The sequence below is a fragment of the Lactuca virosa genome, chromosome 1 (assembly GCF_052849685.1).
Source record: "Lactuca virosa cultivar CGN04683 chromosome 1, Lactuca_virosa_CGN04683_v6, whole genome shotgun sequence".
NCBI lineage: Eukaryota > Viridiplantae > Streptophyta > Magnoliopsida > Asterales > Asteraceae > Lactuca > Lactuca virosa.
The window spans coordinates 157,088,197-157,107,566 of NC_136426.1; positions in this window are offsets into that span (position 1 = coordinate 157,088,197).

Sequence of the window (19,370 nt, forward strand, 5' to 3'; positions counted from 1 at the left end):
TATATATACTATGGTTAATTTATGTTCATCAGACACATAAATTAATGTACGGTTTATAAAATCTGTAATAACCTATCTATAGTTGACCACATGTTGTTAGTTATGTATCAAAATAAATTATGTATATGGGTCTTCGTTTCCTATGCCTCTGAACGTAGGAAGAAGGAGTATCAACCCGAATTTCAGCTTAAAGTTCCGGGCTTCAGGAAAGGTGATGCATAGAGGTTTTTGAGTAACCCCTTGGGTAGCCCACTCTCTGAGAATTTTCTCTTTGTTTTCTGCGTCCCCCATGGCTGATTTTGGGGAGTTGGATTCAGAGGGTTCGGGTGTTTCTGATTTTTCAGAAGGTGATGGGAATATGTTTTATGTGCGCTTTGAGAGGTAGAAGATGGTGGGGGTTTTGTGAATGATGAAAATGTGATTTCGGTTTCGTTCCACAAGGGACTGCCTTGTGGTAATGGGGTTTTTGTTTTCTTCTTAAGCTTCCTTGCAGTCTTCTCAATTTCTGGATTGAACATTAGATTACCTGTACAAAAAGATATGGGCATAGAAACTATTAGCAATATCTTGTCCCTAGGAACGGCGCCAATTTGTTAAAAAGTTGTTGCGGGCATCTTAAGCAAATAAAATATTATTGTTCGAATGCACTAAAGGACAACATAGGGAAGCAGGTTCGAATCCATAAGGACACAGCCTAAAAGTCAATGCCTCTTTGCGTAAGACACATACTAATCATAAACAAAAAATGTAAAAAGGGGGATTCTTAAATATTAATTAAAACTAAAATAGCAGTGAAAATAACTAATGAAAATTCAATAATAATAAGCGAATTCAGTCTGCGACTTTCCTAATCATGCAATCAACATAAACATGGTTATTCAAAATGTGTTCTATCAAAGCTGGTAGTGAGAACAACTAACAAGCTCTAGTATATTCTATTTTACCTAGTTACTTAACCAAAACAAGCTCTTCAGTTAATCTTAACTTTTTACTAACTTAATTAAACAGGCTCTTAATCAAATTAGAAAAGCAACATTATGATCTGTGTAAAATTCCCAACAATATTCAATATTTCTCAAAAGCTCAGAAGCGTAAAAATACAAAATTTCAGTTTATATCATAACTAAATCGTAACACGGAACCAATATGATACTTGTTACTTGTTACCAGTTGATTAGAACAATTACGGACTCCATTAACTGATTAACTAGAATGACTTAATCCTAAATTAGGTGATCGGATTAAAAAGAATTAAAATCAAACATTCATTTAGATCAAAACTGAAAAATGTAGATAGAACCACAAATCAAAAACCAGGTGTAATGATTGATTACATGAAAAGTACTAATCTATGCATAACTGAAATCTTGGGTTTGGCCAGATATGGCTAAAAATGAGTCTAGAACAATAAAAAAAAGACATTAAACTACTGAATCTTAAAATACTATATGATTGAGATTATTCACAACCTTTAGGTCTTCAGAAAGTGATGAAAAAGTGCAGAAAATCGCCTTCAGAAGTCGTTTTCGTTGTCTGGGAACATCTAGGGTTCTAATTGATCAGAGATGCAGCCTTTATATACGAGCCAGCAACAAAAAACATAAATTTTTTTTAAAAATGTGATCGAAAAAATGCAATTGCATTTTTCATTTGAAGTCCCGAAAAAAAAATCGCGTTTAATGAAGTACGATGCTATTTTGGACTCTCACAAACACAATTTTGGTTTGCAAAAACAAGATCGCGTTTATGCTTTGAGGTCCCGAAACTTGATTTATTTTGTCCTAGAAAATTTGCGAAGGTAAAGACGATGAAAATCACGATCATATAGGAAAAACACGATCGCATTTTTGCTAAAACGCGTGTTTCGAACGTAAACTCTTCAGTTTCAGTAAATCCAATCCAGGTTCCAACTTCCTTAGGTATTTTAGCTCCATTAACCTCCAAATATGCATCCAAGCTACTTTCCAAAGTACCACTCTACTCAAAATATCTGAAAACGACATAAAAACATGAGCAGTACGAGAATTCTAGCGATAAACATGAGTTGAACATTATTTATACTAATGCACATGAAAAAACATAAAATATAATGCAAAGTGCTAATAAAAACTACTATAAAAGATGTATAAAATGGCATCTAACAGGTTGCACTAAGTATTTGTAAAAAACTAAAAACATCAACCAACTTTTCTCCAATAAGGAAAAAACTTACAAATCTTATTAGATAATAATATATCTTTAAATGACTTTCACAAAAGATGCTCTAGTAAGGTAGTATTTTTAAATTCCACCTAACTATTTATTTATTGGGTAATTACTTGTAAGGTAGTGAAATTTACTTTGTGTATATATTTATTCACTAATTTGTTTTGTACACGTCTTGCCATTGAACTTGTTTACCTTTTTTAAAATAACACCAATATGACTGACTATTGAAGATTAAGCTGGTTCCCATCATCCTTGATAGTTTCAGCGGGTCTCCGGTCATCTTCTCATGCTAAACATGATTTCCCAAGACAAATGTATGTGTGTGTGTGTGTGTATTCTTGAATATCGAATGAGTTGTTAAAATCTAGGAATGAATTACATGAACATACATACCCAAAAAAACGTTTGAGATCTTGAATAGTGGGGATGAACCAACTGAATATATACATACCCCAGATGAATTACATGAACATACACACCCAAAAACATCATCTTTCCTATCCCCATGCATATTTACTCACTCTTATGTTTTCGTTACCTTTTGTTTCTTTCTTACACTAATTTTGAATGCCCTTTCCACTTGATTACACGTGCTCTTGTTGTGGCATGTATGTTTGAAAATGCCACAAGATAACATTGTCCCTGCCTTTGAAATTGTGTATATTCTACGCCTTTCAGAAGCATCCCTTCTTCTCTTCATGGTTGGCCTGTCTGGTATTCTTCTTTTCAATAGAGGCAAATGAGGGATGTTATAACACCTGTTTCCTGATATGGTTCTTCTTAATTTAATTTCATTTATTAAGTTTTGGGATTTTGCCTAGGCCACAACATGATGATTGAATGACCATGACGTGGCAATCCGGTTCCAAAAAACGCACATTCATGAACTTCCACGATGTGGCAAGCTCTTGGCCACGACATGGCAACGGCTAGGGTTCAAAACCATAGATTTCAGGATTGGTGCCCTATTTAAAGGCATAAACTTCTAGAGCTGCTTCATTTGGAAGCCTCCATCCTCTTAGAACGACCTTCACCCAAACCCTAGCCTCTTTATGTGTGTTTTTAGATTTTGAATCCATTTTGTGAAGCTTGGAAGAAGAAGGAGCCCATCTTGTGGATTAGAAGCTTGGTTTTGGCATGGATCTAGCATCTCTATCTCATTTCTGACCTTGAGGAGGTATAAAGTCTCAACCTTGTTCGATATATCTCTATATCTCATATTAGGCCATTTTATGAGCTTTTTGTCCCAAATCTTCTTGTCCTTGGAGTTTGGGTGAACTCCAGAGCATTTGAGTGCATTATCTTGCTTCTAGACAATGGTGTTGGTTGGAAAGTGGCATTACATAACTTTGTATGGTGTCCATGTAATTGGTGCAACCATTAAGAGGTTAGGATTAGAGATTTTTGACTTATTGGGTGGTAATAATAGATAAAGTTGTAAACTTTATCCATCTAGACCTTAATGGGAATAAGATCTGAGCTTTTGAGCTCTTGGATTAACTGGAAGAGAGCTTAATCCATTAAGTTGTTTATGTCTAGTTCTCACAACATTGTGGCATGATTGCCACGACGTGGTGGCTGGCCCGGCCGCGACTGTTTTATCGAGAAGGTCCCACGACGTGGCCAAAGGATGACCACGACATGGAGGTCTGCTGACGTTCACTTTGACCATTGACTTTTGACAGGGGTTGACATTTGGTAAAAATGCTAGTTTTAAAAGGTAGACTAAGGGTTTACCTTGTGCGATTCGGTAGGTGGTGTGTAGTACCCATTTCTTGGATGTGTGAGCTGATTAACTATTGACTACATTGTGATGTGAGTTTTCTCACTATACTATGTAGTGTAACATTCCCAAAAATCACAAAAAAATTAAAATTTTTAAAATCACCATTAACCATCATTGTTTCAAAAGTAACATAATATTAGAGTGTCCCAAATAAACCAATCACATAAAAATAGGAAGATGTGCACGATCAAGCCTTTGCTTTCCCATGATCCTCTAAAGTACCTGAAACAAAAAACTAAAACTTTAAGCCAAAGCTTAGTGAGTTCCCCTAATGTACCAACACACCACATAACAAGCACGCATACAAACATGAGCATCCATCTTGACTGGACCACCTCGCAGGGGATACAACCTATTTGGACCGCTCCATAGGCCGTCGGCCTGACTGGACCGACTCGCAGGGCCTACAACCTATCCGTTCGTCCCTGGGTGTCTTGGCCTACAACACAAATCAGGACCGCCTCAACCCAACCATTATATGTCGACATATGGAATATAAAAACATAAAAATAGAACCAGCAAATACGAATTATCATACAGATCTACTAACAATCATATACTATCATAACACTATCCTATAACCAGGATACATAAACTAATGGGTCGGCATTGGTGCCTTTGATCCACGGGTACAGTGAGGAAAACTCACCTCTCAGTCTGAATGCAACCAGAATAAATCTCTGCTCCGAAACTGGTTCTACTCGACACCTATTACCCACAACATATCCCAACTAAAATTAATAACAAATTACCCAAAATACCCTTTGGTCAAGATTGGTCAAACCTAGCAAAATCAGTCGAGTCAACCTAGCCGATTCAAATCAGTCCACGTATGTCGGGTGTACTTCGGATGTATACGGGGCGTACTCACTGTCCGAGGAGTCGGGGCTCAAACTGCGTACGCGCAGCATACCAATTGGTACACACAGTGTACACAGCTGGTTCTCCATGTAATGAGTTAAGTGCTTATTACTTAAGCTATTACAACCAAATCGCAGATCCAAGTCCGAAACATCTTCCTTGACCATAAAGTTTCAAACTTTATGGTCTTGCATGTCCATAAAGTGCTTAACACTAAAAAAAACCCCCAACATATTAAGCCATTAAGACAATCATACTCATGAATGGGGAAGAACCAAGAGTCAAGATCCTATTTTTATCACTCTAGACATAGAAAAAAGTCCAAAAAGGACAACCCATATGTTCTATAGCAAGCCATGCACAATAAGGTCATATTTTAGGGACAAAAGCTCATAATATCACCATACTAACAAGATCTATCAAGTTAATCACCAAGGTATGAACTTTATACCTTCTGGAGATTGAGGATGATGCAAAACTTCCAGATCCAAGCTTGGTTCTAGCTTCCAAGCTTCACCACCACCTTCTTCCTTTGAAATGCACAAAAACACACTCTTTAGCTTCAAGATGCAACAATGGAGATAGGGTTTGTAAACTGGACAAAATGAGGGTTGGAGGCTAGTGAGGGAGTGAGCACTTGAAGGTTAATGATGTTTAAATAGGGTCCAACCCCTAAAAATTAGGGTTTGTGGCTCATCCATGTACGCCCTGCGTACGGTAAGAGTATGCCCAACGTACGTGAGTCTGCCCCATAATTTACAAAAATGCCACTATGGGCCATTTTGCAATCTTTCACAAGAACAAGGGCCAAAATGCAATATCTCTTCATACATAGGGTTAAAATTGATAATACCTCATCATTATGATGTTACATGTAGGATGCTAGTTGTCTTTGTGATACTTGCATGGAAGACCGGGGTTTGGCCCCTAACATTTGTATGAAAGACCAGGGTTTGGCCCCTGGCATTTTCATGTAAGACCAAGGTTTAGCTCCTGACAATTATATGGAAAACCAGGATCTGGTCGCTGGCATTACAAGTAAAGACCATGATTTGGCCCATGGCAGGGTGTAAGACTACGATTCATCCCATAGCATCTTCTAGGGTTGAAATAGACCCGTTATATTATGTATGGTATGTGGTATTTTTGGGAACTCGCTAAGCTTTGTGCTTACGGTTTGGTGGTTTAAACATTTCATGTAATTTTGGTTCCAAGGGGAAGAGTCTGGCATGATTGCATCGCATCCACTAAAGATTTCATACTTACGATTTTGTTATAACTCTGATGTTATTTGAAATACTTTTGATATTATCACTGTTTTGAAAGTAATGAATGAACGTTTTGGTTGATTTAAAAACAAAATTTTATCCAGAATTTTTGGGACGTTACAGATGCACTCTGTAGCACGCCATATGTTGCTTCCATTCATCCTATGTATGGGGTTTTTGTAAGTATTATGGAAGAAGGATCCCAGGTACAAGAGGTCTACATATGGTCCATCAGGTTTAATGTTTAAAAATGATAATGTAGCAACTGAATGAACACACCCATGCCCATTTAGTTGCCACAGCCTGCAAGTGCATTCCTTTTTTGGCACATTAACAACATTAGACTCATCCATGTTTCTTGTTTCAAACTTCATCACCCCATAATATACAACCTGCCAATACCTACATAACATAACGCAAATAATTATTAGTCAAATAGGTTAGTTATGGATTACTACATATGTGTACATACCTCTGCTCAGTTTGTAGCTTATTCAAGTTTTCTCTAATTTATGCAAAAATTGAGTAACGATTCCATTCTTATGCCTTAAGTTGCATACTAACCATCCTTTGCATCACATAAATACAAATATCCTCTAACATGTTGATAATAGGTTTCTTCCTAGTATCCAATATGAGACTATTAAAGCTCTCTAAGTAGCCATTCTCCACAGATTCACAAGAGGCATGGTGAACTCTAAAAATAGCTAAAGACCATGCCTTAGGATCCCTCTCCAAAAGATAAACAAAGGCAACATGGTTTAATTTGTTGAATCTCTTTCATGACTGCATTGAAATGTGCTTTAGTTGTTGCCTTACTAGCACTACAAAAATTATTTTTAAAATGAGCTCCACTAAACTTCTTTCTAAAATTGGCATAGATATGTAACACCCGCAGATACGGGCTAGTCAATTTAGAGACAATAAACGTCAAAAATGACTTTTTAATGGAAGATTATTTAGAGTAAATAATCTTAACCAAATTATAGTATATTTCACAAGGGTTCCGTACATATAAAAAACACCGAACTTCGAGTTATAACGAAGAAGTTATGATCGGTCGAAGTTTTACGGCAAAACCGGCACGACACCGGTAATCGTAAAAAGTGAGTTTGCGATAAAATAATTTTTAGCCTTAGCGATATAAACGAAAGTTATAGTATAAGTTAAAATGAGAGCTTGCATAAAAAGAACGTCCAAATCTGACTTCGTATGAGGAAGTTATGATTTTTCTAAGATTTAGCATAGCATTACACAACCCGTAATTCGAATTTTAGATCGATTGATTTTTAGCCGACACAATCTAAACGAGAATCGAAGATCTCGTTAATAAGATCTCAACGATAAAAAGACAGATGAAAACAGACGTCGAATGACAAAGTTATGAATTTTTAACGGACTTTACCTGTCCCGGCCTGTTAAAAATATAACTTTAAAAATAAATCATAATTAGCTGATGGAGTCTAAAAAAAAGTTGTAGATTACGTAGCCACCTACACATGGATATAAAGAACATCGAAACGGAGCTCGTATACGAAAGTTACGGAATTTAGAAGTTGGAAGGGTGTTGTGCGAGGATGGGTGACGTGGCATGATCTGGACCTTTGCTTGCTCCCTACGGTCAGCACTTCAGATGAAGACACGCATCCCCTCGTACGCGATTCGTAGTCCTCGTACGCGCAGCGTCCCACCGAGAAACGCCCAACGTAGACCGAGGACCAGACCCCTATATAAAGAGTGCGAGGGTTGCCATTCTTCTTCACACCAAAGCCCTCTCTCTCTCTCTCTCTCTCTCTCTAACCTCTCTCTAAAACCCTCCCAAAACCCCCAGTAACTTCTAAGTGCTAGAGGAAAGCCCCGGAGCACCAGAAGGCTCCGAGAAAAAGAGCTTTTCTACTCGGAAGTTCTGCCCCCGCAGAGCCCGGTTCCTAGCCAAACCTCCTGGAAGTGAGTTCTGCTTACCCTACTTTAAGTGTAGCTTAGGTTTAAATTTAATATCGTTATTATGACGTTATAAACATTATATATATATATATATATATATATATATATATATATATATATATATAATATAAAATGTTATTATAATATCTTTTAACTACTCGCAGTACGGGGAATCTGGTTTGAAGGGACGCACAGGGTTGTTGGATTTCAGAAGTGCTATAATGCCAAAATGGTCCTGCCCTCGGGTGTTTCATGTATGGGCCATGTCTGTACATAGTGGTTGAAAAGTATTGTTTAACACTTATAAAACAATATCGCTCATAAATAGTCACGATAAATATTAGACTAAAATCTAGTAGTAATAATACTAGGTATCGTCGAAGGAAATTATATTGTTAAGAAGCGAAGCGCTATCAAAGTTAAAATCACCACTTTAACAAGTGAGTGCATAGTTACTTTCATCTTACACATAGATATGAAGTATTTAATATAAATTTCGTGCTATGTATGCATATTATTTGTGTTCCTGATATCTATGATGGATGAACGATTTATACATGTTTTAAATGATTTAAACTGTATATGTATTTTATATTTACGAATATGTTGGGTAGAACATGGGTAGATGGATGATGATATATGAAAGATGATATAGATGAATATTGGCAGTTGCGCCACAACCTGTAGATGTTTTTGAACTACGATATATTCTAAACATCCTAGCAGCTGCGCCTAAAGGATAATATCGGCAGTTGCGCCTAATGGAGAACATCATAATCCTGGCAGTTGCGACTAAATGATAATATCGGCAGCTGCGCCTAATAGAGAGTGTCATAATCCTGGCAGTTGCGCCTAAATGATAATATTGACAGTTGTGCCTAATAGATAATATTAGCAGTCGTGTCATTAGCAACGATGAATTTCATGCCTATTCCTTAGGACAATCCTTAGGAATGAATGAGTGAATGATAGATGATTCTTATGGTAGAACCTTAAGAAATAAAGAAGATAAGGGGATGGGTAATTGAGTTAATTGTTTGATGATGAAACATAATAACTTTATTATTGTGGGTTGAAAACCCTATGTACTCACCAGGTTTCCCAACCTGGCCCACTCAGTTTATTTGTATCACAGGTGTCGATACGAAGCTACATTACACTGAGAGATTAAAGGAGATGTAAATCACTAGTGTAAATGAATGTAAGGTCTGTTTATGCTTATGTTTTTGTATTGACGATGACATCTCAAAGTTTTAATATAAACAAAATACATTTCTTCGGAAATGCTTTGATAATATATTTATCATGTTTTCTGGGAATAAATTCCGAAATAGTATTCTTAAAAATGAATACTTTGATTTTCAAATAAGCATAAATAAAAATTTTAAAATGACCGTGAATTTGGGGATGTCACAGTTGGTATAAGAGCATTAATTTAAGCGAACTAGGAATAAGGATTTATTTCTAGACTTAAACTTAGAATGCTAAGCGATGATCGTGAGGAGTGTGTCTAATATATTTTAGGAAGTACACCTGAATAGACACCAGCACTAGCTTATTTAGGGAAGATGCCTAAAAGGCTTTTATGTGCTAAATGATTTGTGATGTGTAACAACGTAAATTTTCAAACAATTTTTTTTCATTTTTAAAACATAATTCATTCATAACAAAACCCATTGTATTACATAATATCTCAATGAACAACCCCAGAATCTCAAGTACATAAATCTTCATCAGTGTGTACAGACCATGCCGGCGCCTTCTCGCGATCCTCGCTAGTACCTGAAACACATAACACAACAACTGTAAGCATAAATGCTTAGTGAGTTCCCCAAAATACCACATACAACACATACGCCTTTCCAGGCCATAACTCTGTAGGATCTTCCGATCCATGTGTCTCAGGGGACTTCCGTCCCGAATCCCGGTAGACCTTCCGGTCGTACCCGTATCGACCTTCCGGTCCGTAACCTCTTGACCTTCCGGTCCATGTCATCTTGACCTTCCGGTCCATATCATCTTTACCTTCCGGTCCTTACCGTACATAACATACATAGCACATACATATCACATAACCGCATATCACACATACATCTCATAGCATACAAGACCTTCTGGTCACACATAGGTACCCTTCCAGGTACAGTATAGTGAGAAGACTCACCTCAATGAAGTCGGATAAGCTCTCGTGCTCAACGTCCCGACCTAGCATCCTCTTATCATTCAAATAACATCCCCGATCAATACTTCTCTCATAGTCTCATCTCTAAAGATTGGGTAGAAGGCCATTCTACCCCTCCCTGAACTTTCTTGAATCAGTCTTGACTAGAACCCTAAGGTCAACGAAAGTCAACGGTCAAACTTTGACCCGACTCGTCGAGTGCACATGGGCGACTCGGCGAGTCCATGCGGGTCCTCTGAATCCTTCTAGCCTTTCTTGGCTCGTCGAGTCATCCTTCCACTCGACGGGTTCCTCCTGTCACGAATCGCGAGGCAACCCCGACTCGACTCGTCGAGTCCACTTATGAACTCGGTGAGTTGCTTCCAAGATCATACTCAAATGACCTTCTGAGGTCAGATCTGCTTCATCAATCTATAGATCTAACCTTCCCAAGCATGATAATCACGAAAAGGTTCGAACTTTAGGCCCATGCATCACACTATCACCTCTATATGCCAAAATAACCCTTAAAATGATAACCTAAGCCCCAAACTCATAAAGGACTACATAAAGCTGGAGAATAGGGACTCTTTGGACCTCTCAAGGTCCAGATCTGATGATATTGACACAAGGGGACATCACATACACTAGATCTCTTACCAAAAGAAGAGAAAAAGCCCTAGATTCATGAAATCTATTACTCAATGAAGATGGACATGAATCCTTACCTCCCACAGCAGCTCTGCACCAAATGATGGAAGATTTGAGTCCCACAAGACTGCCTAGCTCGAATCCTCCTTTCCCTTTGCTAAAACACACCAAATAATGATGAATTAGCCTTCCTCTTGCACCACAACCGATCTCTCTGCTCTCTAGGGTTTCTCAGGGGTGAAGTGGCCGCAAATGGAGGCCATAAAGTCCTTTAAATAGGGCACAGACCCCGAGAATTAGGGTTTCAATCCACAGTGCGGACTTGTCGAGTCCACCCTTTCCGACTCGTCGAGTCCGTTCATTAATCCAGTCAGCACATGCGATCCTACTCGACGAGTCTACGCCTCAACTCGTCGAGTCCCTCCCTTTTATACAAAAGAATAAATGATCAAACATAATACCTGGAAATCCGAATGTTACAATTCTCCCCCACTTAAATTAGATTTCGCCCTCAAAATCGCTCCTCAACCACATAGATAGAAACCAAACACTCGAAAAGCACCACTGAGAGGTACTCACACCAAAACAATATCTTTCTCCATGAATACCTGGATCCGACCAGGAACTCCAAATTTGGAACAAAACCGGCCCCTCTGTCGCTAAAATACCCCTTTCTGACCTTCCCAGAATCGGGAAACTCTAGTGGCCTGGCCTGCCGCCAGACCCTCCACTCACGCTATCATCATGATATTCGTTCTTCGAACATCAAACCCTGATAACTCACTGCTCCTCTGATTCTCACAAAACAAAATCCGACAATCGGCTAGCGATCGCTCATACCAACGTACCAAAACAGTCTGAATCACGCCCCAAGGAATGAAAGGGTTTACATCCCACCAGGGCTCATCCACTGAACTACTAACAGAATCCATCCGAACAATAAACTTTCAACATCCTGTTCTCTGACACAAGAGAATCATACTCGCTCAGAAGTCCTCAGACATCTAAAATCATAAGCCTCGGCTGCATCCCTCGTATCCCTTTTTAACACTGAGTACCAGATCTGATCTCGACCCAACAGTTGAACCTCCAGGGTCATCTGTTACTCATCGATCCATGCAACTTGCGGTACCTCCCGTACCCGAGTACTAACCCACACAGGTCTAAGACATCAGATGACAAACAATACTCCTCAACATGGAACCCACCTCAGAGTCCAGAATCTCATCTCACCTATTCAACGAACCACCAGAGCCAAACTCAAACTCGAGGGTTTGGTCTGACCCAGAGTTGGAACCACTCGTCCCAACGAAGCACTCAACTCAGAACTCATTTCCCGCAACTCATGCGTACCTCACTTATCCCATTCTTTCGGATTGCAATGACCACACCTTACTCAGAACATAATGATCCCCTAACATTGAGGAGACCCCGATCTCGCCCCAGGTCCGACCACCAGGTTTCCAAAAACTCACCAATCAGGGCCACCCATGCCTAAAACTCTCTGCGCCATGCTCTGATCAAAGAGTACTTTATCATAGCAACTTCTCGCTAACTAGTGTGTACTACGTCTTCCCGTAGCACCACCTTTACCTCTCACTGACTGGTGACTACTACGGCTTCCCGCAGTATCACCACAACCTCTAACTGACTGGTGAGTACTACGGCTTCCCGCAGTATCACCACAACCTCTCACTAGTGAGTACTACGGCTTCCCGTAGCATCACAAAAACCTCTGACTAGTGAGTACTACGGCTACCCATAGCATCACAACAACCTCGGACTAGTGAGTACTACAGCTTCCCGTAGCATCACAACAACCTCTGACTAGCTCACAATCCGCGGGTCAAACATAGATAGGTGCATGCTCTTACCCAAATTATGCATCACTATATCTGGCGGCAATCGTCATAACAAAACACCCTTCTCTGCTGTAATCCATATTCTTGGACAATCTCACTTTCTGTCATTAACCGAAAGGACTCCCACTAGAATCGTAGATGTTTGACCTACCACTTGCCGTCTCCACTCGAGACTCAAAATTATCCGAAACCCAATGCATTAAATTCGGATACCTCGATACACCACCATAGAACCTTACGACATCTCGTCACATCCACTGATCTTCCTGATCCACAACCTGAAATTGGTTGTCTAATCTTCTGCCCTTCCCAAGCTAAATAACAGCCCTATTATTGAACCAGAATTTCTCAACCGTCGAACTCACCCTACGAGCCAACCATCTCGAATTCACCATTTTGACCTCGAAGAATTTCCGTTCACCCCAAGGTCTCCGACCAACGGCCAATTGCCGTGGAGACACTCATCCTTTTCAAACATAACACATTCATTATCTCGCTCTGCACCTCGTCTCAATCACCAATAACCTTGTCTTATGAGTTCGCACTATCGATCTCTCCGTATCCAGATCTCTAACCGTTCTCGATCAAATCTCTAATCCCTTCAATAAAATACCCGGTTCTCCCCCACTTAGGGTTCGAACCAACCCCAATCGGCGCACCAGCAATCTATCCCACAGACTGTTTCCACCATTAACATCGCACCGACTCCTGGAAGGTGCTAGACAACGCTCGATGATCTCCTGACAGAGATCGAGCAAATCCAATGCCCCGAAACTCAGATGAAATCCTCAGAACTTCCTACCATGACTGCCTTTAGTCATTCAGAATCTCACACCATTCCATCACCGGACCTCCCAACCGTCCGGTATTAACCCTGACTCTTAGTCTGGAAGTAATGATCTACCGTACTCCTTATCATCGACTCCTCAACCAACGTTCCATCACGTCACTTATCATAAGAGCAGAACCCATATTTCCACTCTTAATACCTATCAAAGACAATAAGGGCCACTGCCCTGATATACTCCTCTTGATCGCCCGACGTTGCATCTAACACATGCCCTACTATACTCAATTAGGGTGTCTCCTGGTCCTTGACCATCTCAGTCCCCACTGACGACCTGTTCAAGCTATATCTTTACCTCGCTGCAGACCTACTGCCATATACTCTGATTGAAGATCACTGTAACAACCGTCAAATTTCGGTCAAGGCAAAGTCAAACTAAGTCAACAAGTCAAACCGGTCAACTCCCTTAACCCTTGTATGTTAGGGTTTACGTTATGTAATAACTGTACAATTCGCTACTTTAATGAGAAAACATCATTTGGAAAATTCGTGTGTTTGATTTTCCTTAGCCTTTACAGTGCTAAACAACATTGGAAATTTAATAAACCCTACTCAAGATTACTTGACGCTAATAGGATCAAAACCCATACACTACGATATAAATTGACGTTAATAGCAACATAGTATAGTACAACGTTATAACTATAATCCAATTAAATTATGATACCATATTAAAATCAAATCAAAGTATAATGCTCTAATTAAATTAAAAGAATCAAACTTGAATGCTATAATTAAACTTCAAATCAAAGTAGATTGTTATAATCAAATAATAACCTATCTTTTATAAAACTTTATTTTTATAAACTTTACATTAAATTTTATAAAACTCTTATATTAATTATGTAAAAGATGCTTGTGTTAGTGGGAAATTATGAAGACCACCAAAAGCAAAAAGATTATTCCCATGGTCTCCCACTCACACCTCCCATCCACTTTCCTTTCCTTTTTCTCCCAACACATTATTCTCTTCACCACTTAAACCTTCTCTATTCTTTCTCTCACTCTCAATCTCGAAATTCATCCAAGAAATACTCATATTCCATCCAAGAACAATCTATTATACTCCAATCTTCATCCCTCTTGAAGCATTCAACAAGGTATGTTGTTAAAAGTTTCAAATTCATACAAGAAACAAATTAAATCCACCAAACTATCTAAAACTCATTTTATGCATAAACCTGATTTTTCTCAGAATCCCATCAATAAAATAAGAAGTTCTGAAAATTTTCAGAAAATAACTTATTTTTATTGAATTACTATAATTATTGCAATAAAGTAGGGCAATAATTCACATAAAATACTTTTTGCATTCAATAAATTCTGAGAAAATTCTGGGATGACCCATATATTGATTAAACATAATTTATGAAGTTTCATGCATTTATATTACTGTTTACTATTATTTATGGTTTTATTGATTAATTAATAATGAAATATATCAAAAATACTTCCCATAGTCACAAATATCCGAAACTTATACACTGGGCTCTATATCATGTTATAAAACTATGGTTAATTTTACAGAATTTTTGCGAATCATTTATTATTTTTCCCGAATTTTGTTGTTGTTTAATCATTAAAGTATTAAATAAATACTAAAACAGTTCAGAAAAATATAAAAATTTTACAGTAATTAATATTGTATGAAATAATGATTTCCTAATAATTTCATAATTTTTCAATACTGTTTACTATTTAAAATCATTTTCCTAAGTATTTAAGCATGTAAAAATGCATTTTAATGATTATTTCATATAAATAATTGTTAAAATCTGTAAATAATTATAATTGGGCAAGTTATTATTTTAATAAGAAATTATTAAAATCTGGCCTAAATTGAAAATATAAATTAATTATGCAAAGTAATTAATTCAATTTAAAATTCATTTAACAAATGAATACCTTAATATTCTAATCAAAATGAATTATCGTTAATTCATCTAATATAAGAATATGTGTCTAATTATTTGTATTAGTACTCTATTCTCGTTTAGCAGTTCCTAAACCAAAACTATTAATTATATTAGGTTCTACGCCATTTTGACCCAAACCGTCTATCGTACGACACACGCATGTCCTTTTGGGACTAATGTGAGTAATCTACCCCATATTTTATAATTTTCAATACTTTTGGGGTGTATCATGTGGTTCTAATATGTTCCAACTTCATTCTATTGTTTTATCACAATTGAGACATTGTTGGGACATTTATACGTGAGTCATTAATTGTATAACTATTGTTGTTTACGCTACATGTACTTGTAGTGCATTACCATTTTTAGTCTAATGTCCATGACTATGCCCGTATTCTTGAGGTACGTTATGGACAATAATAGCGCTATTGGGTTGACCACCCCGCCTTGGGACGCTAAGGTGATTGATCCCACGTGGTTGAGTGTGTTTGATGATTAGATGTTCCATCCTATATATATATTTATATATATATATATATATATATATATATATATATATATATATATATATATATATATAGGGTGAGGACTTATTGTTGTTGTTATCATTTGTTAATCAATTTTTGATTTATAAACCGTTATCTCAAATACAATTGTTTGCCGACTTCAAAAGAAAACAAATTTCAAATTATAAATGTTTCAACTTCACAATTTTCTCTACTAAAATTAGATTACTCACCAACTCTCGTAGTTGACCTGTTTTTACCCATGATGCAGATTTGAAGAATGAAGTTGATGAAAAATAGGTTGTGCCTTAGAAATCCACAAGACTATTTAAATTTGATGTAATAAATGTTGTTCGTATTTGCATTTGTATTTGTATGTTGTGGATCTTGTTTGCATACTTAGTACTTAATTGAATCTAATCATATTATAACATAGTTGTCATGAGACTTTGAACAATATATCACACCTTGATCGATTCCGACAAGGATCGGGGTGTGACAGATTGGTATCAGAGCCCTTGACTATAGGGAATTAGGTTAATTGCCTTGACCTAGTCTATAGCCTCTAGGGTCCTCTCGTATGCTAGTTTATAAAATGCACACACAACTGCATGCAATTCACACTTAGAAAAGCCTAGGAATACCTTTGTGTGTTAATTGCTCCCTTAAGTGCATACGTATTACTCCTGACACTTATATGTGTGCATACACTGGTGAATATTCTCCTCTTTCTCTGAAAAATCACACACATATTCAAGTGGTAAAAAAAATGTATATACATATATATTCCTTAAAGCTCATAGGAAATTCAAAGTCATCCACTCTAGTTGGGTAGGATCATAGTAATGGACGCGTAGTAACTGGAAGGGGGAGGTGTCGGTAGCCCGAAAGTCCTGACTAGGCAAGCATTCGTATACATCCCAATCAACCGAGGGACCAGTTTGCTTACCTGGGGACCAAAGGCGAGAGTTCCCAAACCTATAGGCCAAAGCGCGTCATTCACATTACTTTTGAGCCATCAAAATACCCGACCTTATCAAACGTATCCGAAAGGATACACTCCAAAATGGCCAACTCATTGGACTATTAAGTTCCCTAATGGGCCTAGAAGTGGGAAAGACATGTGAAAACTTAGTTTTGTGGGGGCCCACGCAAGTGCTACATGTTTCACATTTAGTAACCATGGAAAGCCCAAAAGGTGCCCAACACTCCTAACCATGGCCCAACAAGTGTTTTACAATTATTTTACCCAACAATGTCTAAAAACTTTATTTCCATAATCAATTTAGAAATAACTCACAAGTCCATATGCGTGTTTCTCGTAGATGGCATTACGACCCCCATACGCTGTTCGCAACAACCGAAGGCTAGCTGCCCTTATCGCCAAGGAGGTCGCAAACGTCATCCCAACAATTGCAACCCAACTTCATTCTCTTCAGCCACAAGCTCCAGCAACCACTCCTCGTTGCTCGTTCAAGCACTTTCGTAACTGCAATCCGCCTTACTTCAAAGGCATCGATGGTGCCACCGCACTCCTCACATGGATTGAAGAAATTGAGAGTACTTTCATCCATAGCGAGTGTCCTGAGGACCTGATGGTCCGTCATGCTACAGGGTGCCTCCAAGGTCATGCTCTCACATGGTGGAACCTAGAAAAACGGGCAAAGGGAGAGGCTGTTGCCTTGGGAATGACCTGGTCAAAACTAAAGGAACGCATGATGGAGAAGTTCTGCCCTGACAGCGAATTGCAAACTCTCGAGGATGAATTCTGGAATCTGAAACAGGTGGGAGGCGACAACGCGACCTACACCAATAGATTCCATGATCTCTCGAGACTCCTACCTCACATGGTTCAACCTATGAAAACTGCAATACGCCGCTACATCAAAGGGTTACCACGCCAGATCCGTGATTCGGTGACCAGCAGCAGGCCATCTACCCTAGAACCCGCCATTGAAATAGCAGGTCAACTCAACGAGGACAATATGAACGATGGTGTCCTCCCACGCAAGGGTTCAAAGATGTCAACTGAAAAGCCGACCCCTGAGACCCCCCTAATTGTCAAGTCCGAGTCCTCCCACCGACATGACAAAAAGAAGCGGAAAAGTCATCACCACAACCATGCTGTTATTACCCCTGCTACTCCTATCACCCAAGTCACCCCACAAGCCCAACCGAATAAAAAGCTGTATACCGGACCTCACCCCCTCTGTAACCACTGTAACTATTACCATATGACCACCAGCCCGTGTCACCTCTGTGCGAATTGTGGTCGCTATGGCCACTTGGCGGACACATGTCGTGCACCAAAAACTCAGCGACCACTCTATCTACCCTCAAATCAGCAAACACAAACCCGGTATCCAACTGGAACATGCTTCAACTGTGGTGACCCCACCCATTTCAGAAACGCGTGTCCTAGGCTAGTCAATATCATCAACACCCAATCCCAGGCAAATCCAACAATGCAGGTTCCAGCTCCCAAAGGCCGAGCCTTTGTCATTACCGCAACCCAAGCAAAGACCGATAACAAGGTCGTAAATGGTACGTTTCTCATAAATGACTGCTACGCGTCAGTACTTTTTGATTCAGGTGCCGCTAAAAGTTTTGTGTCTTTGGAATTTGAGCCCATACTTCACACATCTCGAACGATTCTTGATGAGTACTTTACCGTAGAAGTCGCCGATGGAAAATACGTTTCACTCAATGCAGTCATCCAAGATTACACTTTCGATTTTTGCGGTCATAAATTTTCTGTCAATTTAGTTCCTATGGAACTTGGTAGCTTCGACATCATCGTAGGAATGTATTGGCTATCCCAAAACCATGCTGAAATAGTATGTTACGATAAGTTCATTCGTATTCCTCTTGCCGACGGTCAAAGTCTTCGTATTTATGGCGAGACTCATTCGAAAAAGCTTAGTCTTTTGTCATGTACTCAAGCTCGATCATATCTACGAAAAGAATATATGGCTTTCTTAGCCCATGTGGTGGAAACAAAGGTCAAAGAAAAGAAGATCGAAGATATTCAGGGTAGACTCATTAGGATCAACAGTCTAATAAAATTTTAATTACACATAACTGGGGGCATGTCGAGTGAATCTTAGGAGTGGATCAGACATGGAACAAATCACAAGATTATAATCGAGTTATTCCTACTAAATTCATAAGTCTATTTATATAGACCTCTGGTATAGAGTCGTCAGCGTAGTCGTGTCGGCAATCTAGAACATAGCTAAATACATAATACAAACTATAATACCCAAATTATACAAAATTTTCTGCATTAAAAATTAATAGACAAACACAATGAAACTAAAAAGGGTATCAAACTATCAAGAGAAAACACATACAATGTAG